Source organism: Anoplolepis gracilipes, chromosome 1 (assembly GCF_047496725.1).
Source record: "Anoplolepis gracilipes chromosome 1, ASM4749672v1, whole genome shotgun sequence".
NCBI classification, from domain to species: domain Eukaryota; kingdom Metazoa; phylum Arthropoda; class Insecta; order Hymenoptera; family Formicidae; genus Anoplolepis; species Anoplolepis gracilipes.
In genome coordinates, this window is record NC_132970.1 from 11,186,097 (window position 1) to 11,197,395 (window position 11,299).

The following is an 11,299-nucleotide window of genomic DNA, read 5'->3' on the forward strand; positions in this document are numbered from 1 at the left end:
GTTTCTTTTTACACAATTTAAAAATAATTTAAAATAAAATGTTATAAAATTTCATAATAAAAGCTGATATTTTCAAGAGACATAAGATTATATCTTTGATAAAAAAGAGTATTAAATAAAAAATAATTATTTAGTCTAATATAAGATAAGTTCTTTATTAGATAATAATACAAAATCTAAGTAGAACATATGTATTTAATTATAAATTTTTCCTAAAAAAACAAGATAAGATACATCAAGTACATAAAAAAGTATCCCAATTTATATGCAACAAATAGAAATTAAAAAAATAAAAAGTTAAGATATATTTATATATATACTTGGCGTTTTTGTATCATAAAAATAAAAGTTTGCCATTCACCGATGCGTAATTGCGGAATTGATAGCATTGAAGCTATATGATGATCTCTAAAGATATGTACAAATATGTTTAGAGAAAATCCAAATTATAGCAGTATCTAAAATAATAATTAATAAAATAATATTTTGAACAAATAATTATTGTATTACCCTCGAATTATATCTTCAATATATACAATAAGTACATTCAACAAAATTTATAAAATTGTAAACTTTTTTTTACAGGATTACAGATTTTAATAAAATCTTTTTCTTTAATCGTTTGTTTAAATAAACAAAATAGATTAATGTGCATTTAAAATTAATAAATAATTAATATACAATATAATAATTAATATATAATACAATAAATAACATAAATTATTAAATTATTTATTACAGAGTTGCTCCATTGATGCTTGAAGCTTCCTCCTCCGTTTATTGTCAAGATCCGTGGACGTGTGATACTTCAAATGATATATTTCCGCACTTAAACGCGTAACACGTAAACGATCACTCCTGAATTTGACGATCAAAAATAAGGTTGTTTCAAATGCATGCGCCACACATATGAACTATTTGCGATTGGTGACAATGCCATATGGTGGGTCCGTAGCTTTCTTTTTAGACTAAACTTTTAGGATAAAAGAACCATTCAGATACGGAGCTTTTTTATCACGTCAAGGTTTACCCATTGGAAGAGTATATTAAATATTTTTGTAATATAATACAATGTAATTTGAAGAATTTATATTTTATAATTAAAAGATTATTATCTATATCGTATTCCTTTTCTTCTTCAACGAAAATAATACAATGTAGATATGTTTTTAAAAAAAGTATCAAATGCCGATTATAATTACAAGATACGTTGTAAAATTTTATAATATAAATTTTATAATATAAATGTGCGTAATAATCAAATACTTAAAATATTCAATGCATCAAAAATTAATTATTAATCACGATCAATTATTATTTCTTTTGCGAGATTATATAAAAAATATATACATATAAGCAAAGTTTTACGTAGATGACGATAAAATTTAGAAGAATAAGATAAGACATATAACATTTTATCTCAGATAAAGTAAAGATAATTTATTTTAAGTTTATCTAGCTAATAGATAAAATTGTAAAACATCTTATGTAGATAATGTTAAAATAACATTAAAAGACCATTTAAAGAAAATAAGGAAAAAATAAACACATTATAATCGTATTGAGAAGCGTGCTGTTAACGTCTCGAATCTGACACCACTTACTAGAATAATTAATATATGGATATATTGCAGTTTAAAAAGCATTGGCTATGTTCAGAATTTTAGTAAATGCTTAGTGAATTGTTAATATGATTATATTTTATCTTTGTTTCTAAATGTAAAAACTAAACATATTAAAGAATCATAAAGCGATTATTAAGGACTGAGAATGTGAGCCATTATCTTAAGTAATTTAAAGTAGATAAAGTAGATAACCCATTTTTTCATCTAAAATAAAGATGTAGATATTACCATTATTATCTAGATAAAGATAAAATAAGGCAATTGCTTTCTCGATAATAGAAAACACTCTATATAAAAATGTATATAAAATATGTATATAAAAAGTATATAAAGAAATAAATAAATGTTTATAAAGATATATCAATAGAGCAATAATTTATAATTCTCAATTTCATATACTCTATTGCATCAATTGATATAGATTTAAGTATTTTAAGGTTCTGTAAAACTCTTTCTAAATGAAAGAAATACACATACACAAGATTCAATATAATTATTAATGTATCATATATCCTGAAAGAAAAGTAGAAATTACATTTGTCACGGAGAAGGAAGTAGAAAATACTTCGACTGTCGATTACGATTACACATGCTATTTCGAAGGCCATATTGAATGTAACTATTCCTATGCCTGGCTTATAAGACATTTCTGTGAAAGAATAGCATTAGAAGGCGCCTGTTAAGAAAAATTCGCGGCAGAACACGCATTAAATGTCACATCACGCACGATTAAATATTGCCGTGATGTGCAAAGGAATAATATTACTCAAACTAGCTGTATAATTGTGGTAATTATATAACATGACTTTTTTAAGTATGCAACAGATATTAAAAATGTGAAATAAATTTCCATACTTTATTAAAAAATCCAATCGCGCGCGCGTTATGAATATATTTCATAAAGAAACATTTGTTTAACAAACGAGCCACACAATATGTACAAAATTGAAAAATTCACGAACAAACGAAATATATATATCGCTGGATAATGCATTTACCGAGTGTCGGCAGACATCGAGTATCAATTTCGCGTTGCGTAATCAAGAGGGAAGAGAAGTGGGAGACGCGCGAGAGAAAGAGAAAGAGACAGAGACGAACGTAATCGAAGTGCGGTCCCGTATACCCGAGCTAGTCCACACAAACTTTCTTATTCCGCCCTGTAGTCTCGCTTCCGGTTGTGTAACAGGCGCCTACGCTGCACATTGCATCTACCGCGTGTGTGTATCGTCCTCTCCTCTTCCGCGCTCTCGCTGTCCTTTGCGCGCGCGCACTCGACACCCTCGTTGCACGCTGTATGTATACCTCTTACAAAAGATCGTCAGTTTTATATGTACGAACTTTTTTAATAGAAGCCGTATAAAAAGGGAGGCAGAGGATACAGACAGAGAGGGAGTAGGGGAGAGGAAGAGAGAGAGAGAGAGAGAGAGAGGGAGGGAGGGAGGGAGGGAGAGAACGAGAAAGAACCCACGCAGCTTGACGATGCCTCGACAAACGTAGGCAGTTTTTCAGTTGCTCGGTCGACTGTCCATATACCAGAAACAGGGAATACGAATGCAGGAAGTAACGTATCCTGTGAGAGTGATCGCTTAAGGATCGTTTGCGATATGCAGACACGCTCGTCTAGATCAATCAGTTTGACCATCTGCATAACTGCAGGCATCTCTTTCTAATATTTTTATACTATACACGAAGAAATCGGAAGAGAATTTAATTGTATAATACTCTCTTGTGTGCTACACGCGGATACTTCATGCACAACGATGCATCGCGCTACGCGTATCAAAGTGAAGTGCCGTCGTTAAGTATCGTTGCATTTTCCGCAGGAAGTCTTGCGTTCATGAGAAAAGCGCTTGTATGTAAATTGTAAATCACTCGCGAAACTGGAGCATGCATTTCTTCCTTCTCTCATTCTCTATCTCTGTTTTAATTGTATATAAGAAAAATTTAGCGACTAGAAAAATGAGTCATAATCGATAATCGTCTCTTGCGAAATTATTTAATACGATATCGTCATGTTGATATTTACAGGTCTGTGTAATTTGGCTCGTAAGTGAATCGGATACGAATCGAGAAAGATTGAACGCGGTTATGACCGACCGTGAGAATGTGGTCGCACGACAAAATCTTATCGTTTTTTTTGAGAAGTTTTGAAGTATATTAAGGGTTAAGAAAAAACAGAAGGATATTTTTCGGGAAAGGGTTAAAGAAAACTTTCTCTTTTTTTCAGGTAACACATTTATTATGTGCAAATTTCAACATGAAAGGAAAGATGAATAGGCAAGTTTATCTTAATTTTATAAAAAAAATAAAAAAAATTTTATTACATCCAAAAAAGAAAAAAGAATGAATGCCTGGTATAAATTACACTATTCGACAAAATTGAATTTTTTTTGTACTTGAATGAAACTTATCTCTCTTGTAATTTTTTTTTGTTGAGTTTAAATTCGTCTGCAAAAATACCCTAGCACGTCAGAGGATTTTGAAAAAAAACTTGTCAGTTCAAAAATAGCAATTTTGAAACAATTTAATTAAAAGTGCCAAAAATAGCAGTTTTAATCATTTTCCATCACTTATAACTTTCTATTGCAACGTACATAGCTAAAATGACTCAAAATAAAGATTGAAACTTGTATTTTATATAAAAAATGTACAAAGTTCTAATAAGATTTTTATAAAATTGGATTCTAATAGTCACGTTAGATCCCCGGTCTTGACTTACCTAGGATCAACATATCTGATCTTTATATATGTGTGTGTGTGTGTTTTTTTTATTGTTTTTATTTAAAAATATTTTGCATTTACCTATTTTTATGTATTCTTTTTTAATTTTGACTTTTTAATTTTTTCTACTATCGTTTGGTTTAGATTTTTCCACACGTTTTCTTCAAAAAATCTTTTTTGGAAAGGGATTTTTCATATAAATAGCATTTAATATATAAAGTACAAATTTCAAGCTTCATTTTAAGCTGGCATATGTAGCACATCATAATAGGAAATTGTAACTGATAAAAACTAAAAAAGTATCATTTTTTAGCAGATTTAATTGAGTTTTTCTCAAAATACTGACACGCCAGGACGGATTTGAATTCAGCATGACAAAACTTATAAAAAATATAATACCAAATTTATGCTAATGTCAAACATCTTGTCAAACATTCACATCAAACTAAGTCAGTTATTATTTATCTTAATTAATTAATTGATTGATTACTTTGACTTTATGTTTATTATAAACTTAATTTATTTATTTACTTATTTTTATATTAAAATTATTTTAATTGTCTGAGTAAATGATTTGACAAAAATATAATACAGCGCATAAATAAATGTATGAATCGCAAGGAATAATTATCTGTTAATTAAGATTAATTTTTCCGATCGCAAAATTTTTCCTATACCATATACATATATGTATATACATATATACATATCATCTGACGAGATGGAGAAAACCGATTATGTTTTACGACGCGGAAATGTAATCGAAGGTGTATTTGAAAGAAAGTCGGAATTTAATGGTACCAATCATTGCGCATACAACTTGATCACCATGCGAGTAATGTTTTCTATGTAATCGCCGTATAGTGTCGAATGCGGGTACCCGGAAACGCCATTCATCATTGTAGATCCATACTATGCAATTATTAAAATAATACGACTACTTTCAGCAATATTGTTAGCGTAATGAAAGGTTTCACATATACATCGTGTATGATCTTGTAGATGCGATAAACACACTTTCTAAAGAATATGTGCCCTACTCGGCGCAGGATATTGGTGTGCGCAGAAGCAAATTGCTTATGTAAAAAGGGATCGTAAGCAAAGTAGACGCGCATCCTGCTGTTGATTTTATAGATCCCACTTATTTCTAGGCGTTCTCGAGCGAAGAGAAATCGCGCTTTCGATTAATCAGGCTGATACGAATTCTCTTCGCTTTCACTGATTGCTTTTACTTAGTCCGAATGTAAAACAACGATGACATGGCAAAAAATGCAGGGCAGTCTTCCTTCTAAAAAAAAAAAAAAAAATAAGGGAAAAAATAGAAATTCCACCATTATAATATACCTTATTTTACATTTATTTTAATCTTTATTTGTTCATTTTATATTTTACAAGCAGACAAATTTAAAGAATTAGTTTCTTAAACGGATTATATCCCTTTTCTTATATTGCGCAAATATTTTCACCCATTCTACAACTACTGTAAAGTTTTTTTGTTCTATTCCCTGGTATTAAAAGATCTTAATAGGTCTTAAAAGATATAAACTTTAGTGTATTTTTTTGGCCATTACGGCTTTTTTCCCATTATACCGCAATAAAGTGAAAGGTCCTTGCTTTAATGCAAAAAAATATGCAAAAAATATATCGTAGGACAGTCAAAAAATGCTTTGGTATGCACAACAGAATATATTGATCTATTTTTGGGTTAATAAAGTAATAAAGAATTAAGTTTATTTTATTTAGAACGTAAAGATCTATCATTTTTTATATTCTTTTATATTATCATAAAAAACAAATTATACATAATTAATTATTATGACAGTGCGGTAAAGCTTAATACGCAACATGTACTTGCTACCTTGGCTATTCTAATTACTTATCAATATTCAAAAAGATCTTATAACTTGCAAACTTGTTGTATGTCTATATATAAAATCATTTTCCTGTTTATTCTATCATAAAAATTATTTTTTTTGCAAATTGAACACGTGGTATCATTTTTATAATGTATTTAAAGAAACTAATAAACTTGTAATTATATATAATTTAACATAATATAACAATAATGTAATTTAATTTAATTATAATAAAAATTATATCAAAATAATATAACAATAATGAAATTTAATTTAATTATAATAAAAAATTATACTAAAATTATATAACAATAATTTAATTTAATTTAATTTATATATATATATAATTTAATTTAATTTAACTTTGAAATTGTTTCCTTACAAGGTATGCTAAATGATTCATAATAGAAATAAGCTGTAACAATCGATAAAGAAGGTTCATCGTATGATCCATGGATCACCTATGATTTCTTACATCTTCAGCGCCATCTTATACTGTTCTTTTCAGTTGTTCATGATAATATAACAGTACTATCAACTGTAGAACTTACAGTTTTAAACATAATTTTAAAGCAACATTTATAAATACGTTTATAAATATCTCTTCGATAAAATATATGTATCAAAATTAATATATAAGGTCTAGAATAATTAATATCTCTAAAAACAATTATAATATACAATTGATAACATTTTTTACTTGTTTTGCAAATGGTAATTTTTTATTTATATATAGATATTTTATAGACTAATTGGATAACTTCCGATAAAGCTTTTTTTTATATATGTAAAATTTTATAAAAATGTGATAAATAAAAATATAACTCTTATAAATAATTTAAATATATAATTATAAATTTTAAACAATGTTAAAATATTATATACATGTATGTTTTTTTATAAAATTGTTTTTTTTATAAATATTTATTAAATATTTTTGAGTTTATTTTAGAATAAATTTTAGATAATTTTAGACATACATTTACGTTAAATATTATAAGATGATTTAAAATAATTCATTACTACAAAAATAAAAACAATCTTACACAAATAATAAATAATAAATTAAAAGAGTTATATAAATTTCTTATTCAAACAATTTTTTCATAATCACTTGTAATATCTTTTTAGGTTTTGTTCTCTTTCTATCTTCGTTTTTTTCTGCTGCTTCTTCACGGTTTACAGAATTTGATTCTATTTACAAAACATTTAAAAAAACAATTATTCGATCAATTATAATTACACTTGCACTAATTATTATGACAATTGTATGAAATAAAACTTTGCACGATGTTGCCGATATTAATCATGCAAAATATATATTTTAACAAATTATTATGTGTGTGTGTATAAACACTGAATTTTTATATTAGATGATTGACAAGTATTAAAGTAGTTAAGCGGTTAAATACTCTGTATTCATCATTAAATATGTTGCTACTCTGCTTAAAGCTAATCTGTTCTTTATTTGTGTTATTTTATTAATGCTTGAGAAAATAATATTAGCAACTTTATACTGAAGAATATTATATAAATCAAAGTAATATTAGGATACAATTAAATAGCAAGAATTATTTAATCGCACGCAAAATTAATAACTGCATTGTAAAAATTATATGTAATGATTGTTTTTGGTATTTTCTAGTATTTGTTACGAAAGATAAAATATGATGATACATATATGACTTAGTACTTGTGACACACACACACACACTTACACAATCTTTTTTCTTATGATCTATATTCTCTACTTGCATGAATTGATATGAATGATAATAAAGTGACTGGGCATATAAATAACATAGTATCAACATAGTATCAATATTATATATATCACAAAAGATAAGTGCCAAATTCCATGTGAAATAGATTCTTGACAAAATATTTAACGCACATATTGTACAAAATAAGTACATACAAAATATTCATTGAATTTTAATTTAATTATAAGCAATGTTCAGCTTTTTGTTATTTATTATATTCGAATAAAATTTATAATATATATATATGTATATATTTATTTATTTATTTACTTATTTATTTATTTATTTATCACAATTATGTCTCAAGAAATGACAATCGTAGAAAGAAAGGATGTAGAAGCATTCTCGCAAATGATAACAAGACGAAAACATTAACGTAAATATTAGTGTTTAGAACACGCGAATATAAAGATTGCAAAAGACGAGAATTGAATTTAAGTCTAATGTGATTATTCTTTACAAGGAACGACAATCGTAAAAAGATAATTTGATTAAAAATTATTATTTTATATTATTAATTAATTTTAACAAAAGAGATAATTGAATATGAAAAATGTACTGCGACAACAATTATTTATCAAAGTTATTTTACTCTATTTATGTACATACATATTTACAATAGAAATCGAAGCGAGACATAAAATAGGTATTATGAATTATTAAGATCTTTACAAATTATTGTTTTCTTTAACGATACTTGTATGTATGTGTGCATTCAGATATATTTTGTATCGCATTTCTTGAATTTTTCATCTATTTAAATGTAAATGTAATAATTTTCGCATTCGGTAATAAGTAAATCTTAGAATCGAATAATTCAAGTAACAAAAAATTATAATACATCAATGGAATTAATTAAAAATTTAATGAATAATATATTATGTACCCAATTTCACTACTGTATAATCACTAAGGTCGTACATATACACTAATATAAAAAAATGTATTTAATTATTTTATACGAATTATTTTATACAATTATTGAAATTTATCAGTTGTCGCGATTATCAATTTGCGCGAGTAATTAATTTTACTACTGAATTACGTGTACTCTCCATTTCGTCTTATTCTTCTGTCATAATATAAAATAAAATGCATGTTGTGTGTCATAAATGTCTCGAGAGTATAAAATAAATTATATAAAGTGTTATGTAACTGTAAGGAAAACTAGTTTTACGAGAAAACTGAACTAAATCACTATTGAAAACTATCAAGTTAGACAAACTTGACAACATATAAATATATCTTGCTTAACGTACGCGCGAATGTTGACAGAAGAATAATAATCTCTCTGCTCATCGCGTTTTTATCCTTTTCCCTTCTCGATAGCTCTCTGTAGTAGATAGATGTATTTCAGTAGTGGGGATACGCCTCACTACACAAACGATACTGAAAGGGTAAAAGGACAAGGACTGATGCGCAGAGAGACCGATTATTATTCTTCTGTCACATTCGTACATTAAACATAGTATATTATATGTTGTAACTACGTCGTACAGATATACAGTCGGATCTCTTATCCTACGACCCTCTCATGCTACGAAACCTCTTATCCTACGACAAAAAATCCTCTCATGTTACGACCGCAAAAGGGGAATTATACCTCCACTCTCAAATTTTTGTCGTAGAATCAGGGGTTTAAGGGGAAGATTCCGGACCGAAAATGTCGTAGGATAAGAGGTCCGACTGTAATATAGATATTAAATATATTTTCGTGTTTACAATCGCGCGCCTTCAGAAATATGTACATGACTCGAGCCCGTCCTTGAACGTTACCTTTGAATCGCGCATGTTCTTTTTTCGACAACAAGTCGAAGGTGTCCTTCCCGACGCGCGTATACGTTATAAAGTATTCTTGCTCCAGCCACGAGCGATAGTACATCGATTAAGAATCGGTAAAGTCTTTCATCTCGTTCATATTATTAATTTGTGGCCCTTCTTTCTTCTTTTCAACTTCCCACATTCACTGCATCCTATTCAAGAACTCTAAACATTTCGATGAGTTATATTATTCAAAAGACTTTACATACGTGTGTTACATATGTGTGAGTACGATTAATATAAGAATTTTATGAATGTTGAACATAATTGTAGGAAAGTATATGATTAACTTCAAGTAATAAAAATAATTGTTTTTTAAGTATTTATGTTTAATCTTTTATATTACGTATTATATTTGTTTAATTTTTGAGGATATTAAAAATATGTCAACAGAAATATTAAAATTGAAAATATATGTATATACAAAATTTTCATTTATTTTACAAGAGATTATATATAACATATATTTTATTACATAACATAACAAATACGAAAGTAATAATAAATAATCCTGTCACACCGAAAATAAAAAAGATCGTCGAAGAATGTGATAATTTCGCGCTTTCTCGCAAATATATCCGGTGATATATTGATAATTATTATAATCATCGCGATTATTTTTCTTATACATTTCTATGCATGTAAACTGATGATTGCTAATTATTTTTCGACGCATACGTGATACACTAAAAGAGAAATAGCGATGTCATAAATAATTCTTTAAAAGATTTTAATTTAACTTTTTCATTAGACGTAGATAAGAAAATGAATATTTTGATTTCTTAAACTTTATAAAAAAAAATTTAGCACAATTAATTTCTTTTTTTTCAACAAATTAATCCGAACTCAAGGCAGGTTTTTAATTAAAATTTATTAAAGTTTTAAAAGATAATTAGACAAATAAAAGAGAAAATTTCTTTATGTGTGTGTATATATATATATATATATATATATATATATATATATATATATATATATATGTTACATATATTAATATTACACTTACAATTAGTACAGCATAATTTCTATTAGCGGACAAGCAACTTTCCTTTTCTGAAAACCTTTTTAAGAACCTTGTCGTTTTTTTCTTAATTCACGTTCTTCAAATAATGCTCCCTAAATACCACTTTGACTTTAGAGAACATAAAAAAGGTCGTTTCAAGTCGCTAATTCGTTGGTCTCACAATAACTCATCCTCTATGTCACACAAATTCTGACGTTGTTGAAAAAGAGACAAAAACTTTACAAAACCGAACGCAGAAAACGTTAAGCACATTCTATCGCGATAAATTTTGAACTAGAAGTCAACAAGGTATCCAACTGTGAGCGTTGCATGTTTGTAACGCACCAGTGTTGGTCAATGGGAAATAAAAAATTAGTCTACAGACTTTTTGGACAGGCCGTACACATATTATATATACTAGTAGGATTGGAAAAGTTACTTTATAAAAATAACTTGTTATCGGTACCATTACTCAAAAAGTAACGACTCGTTACAATTTCCGTTACTTTT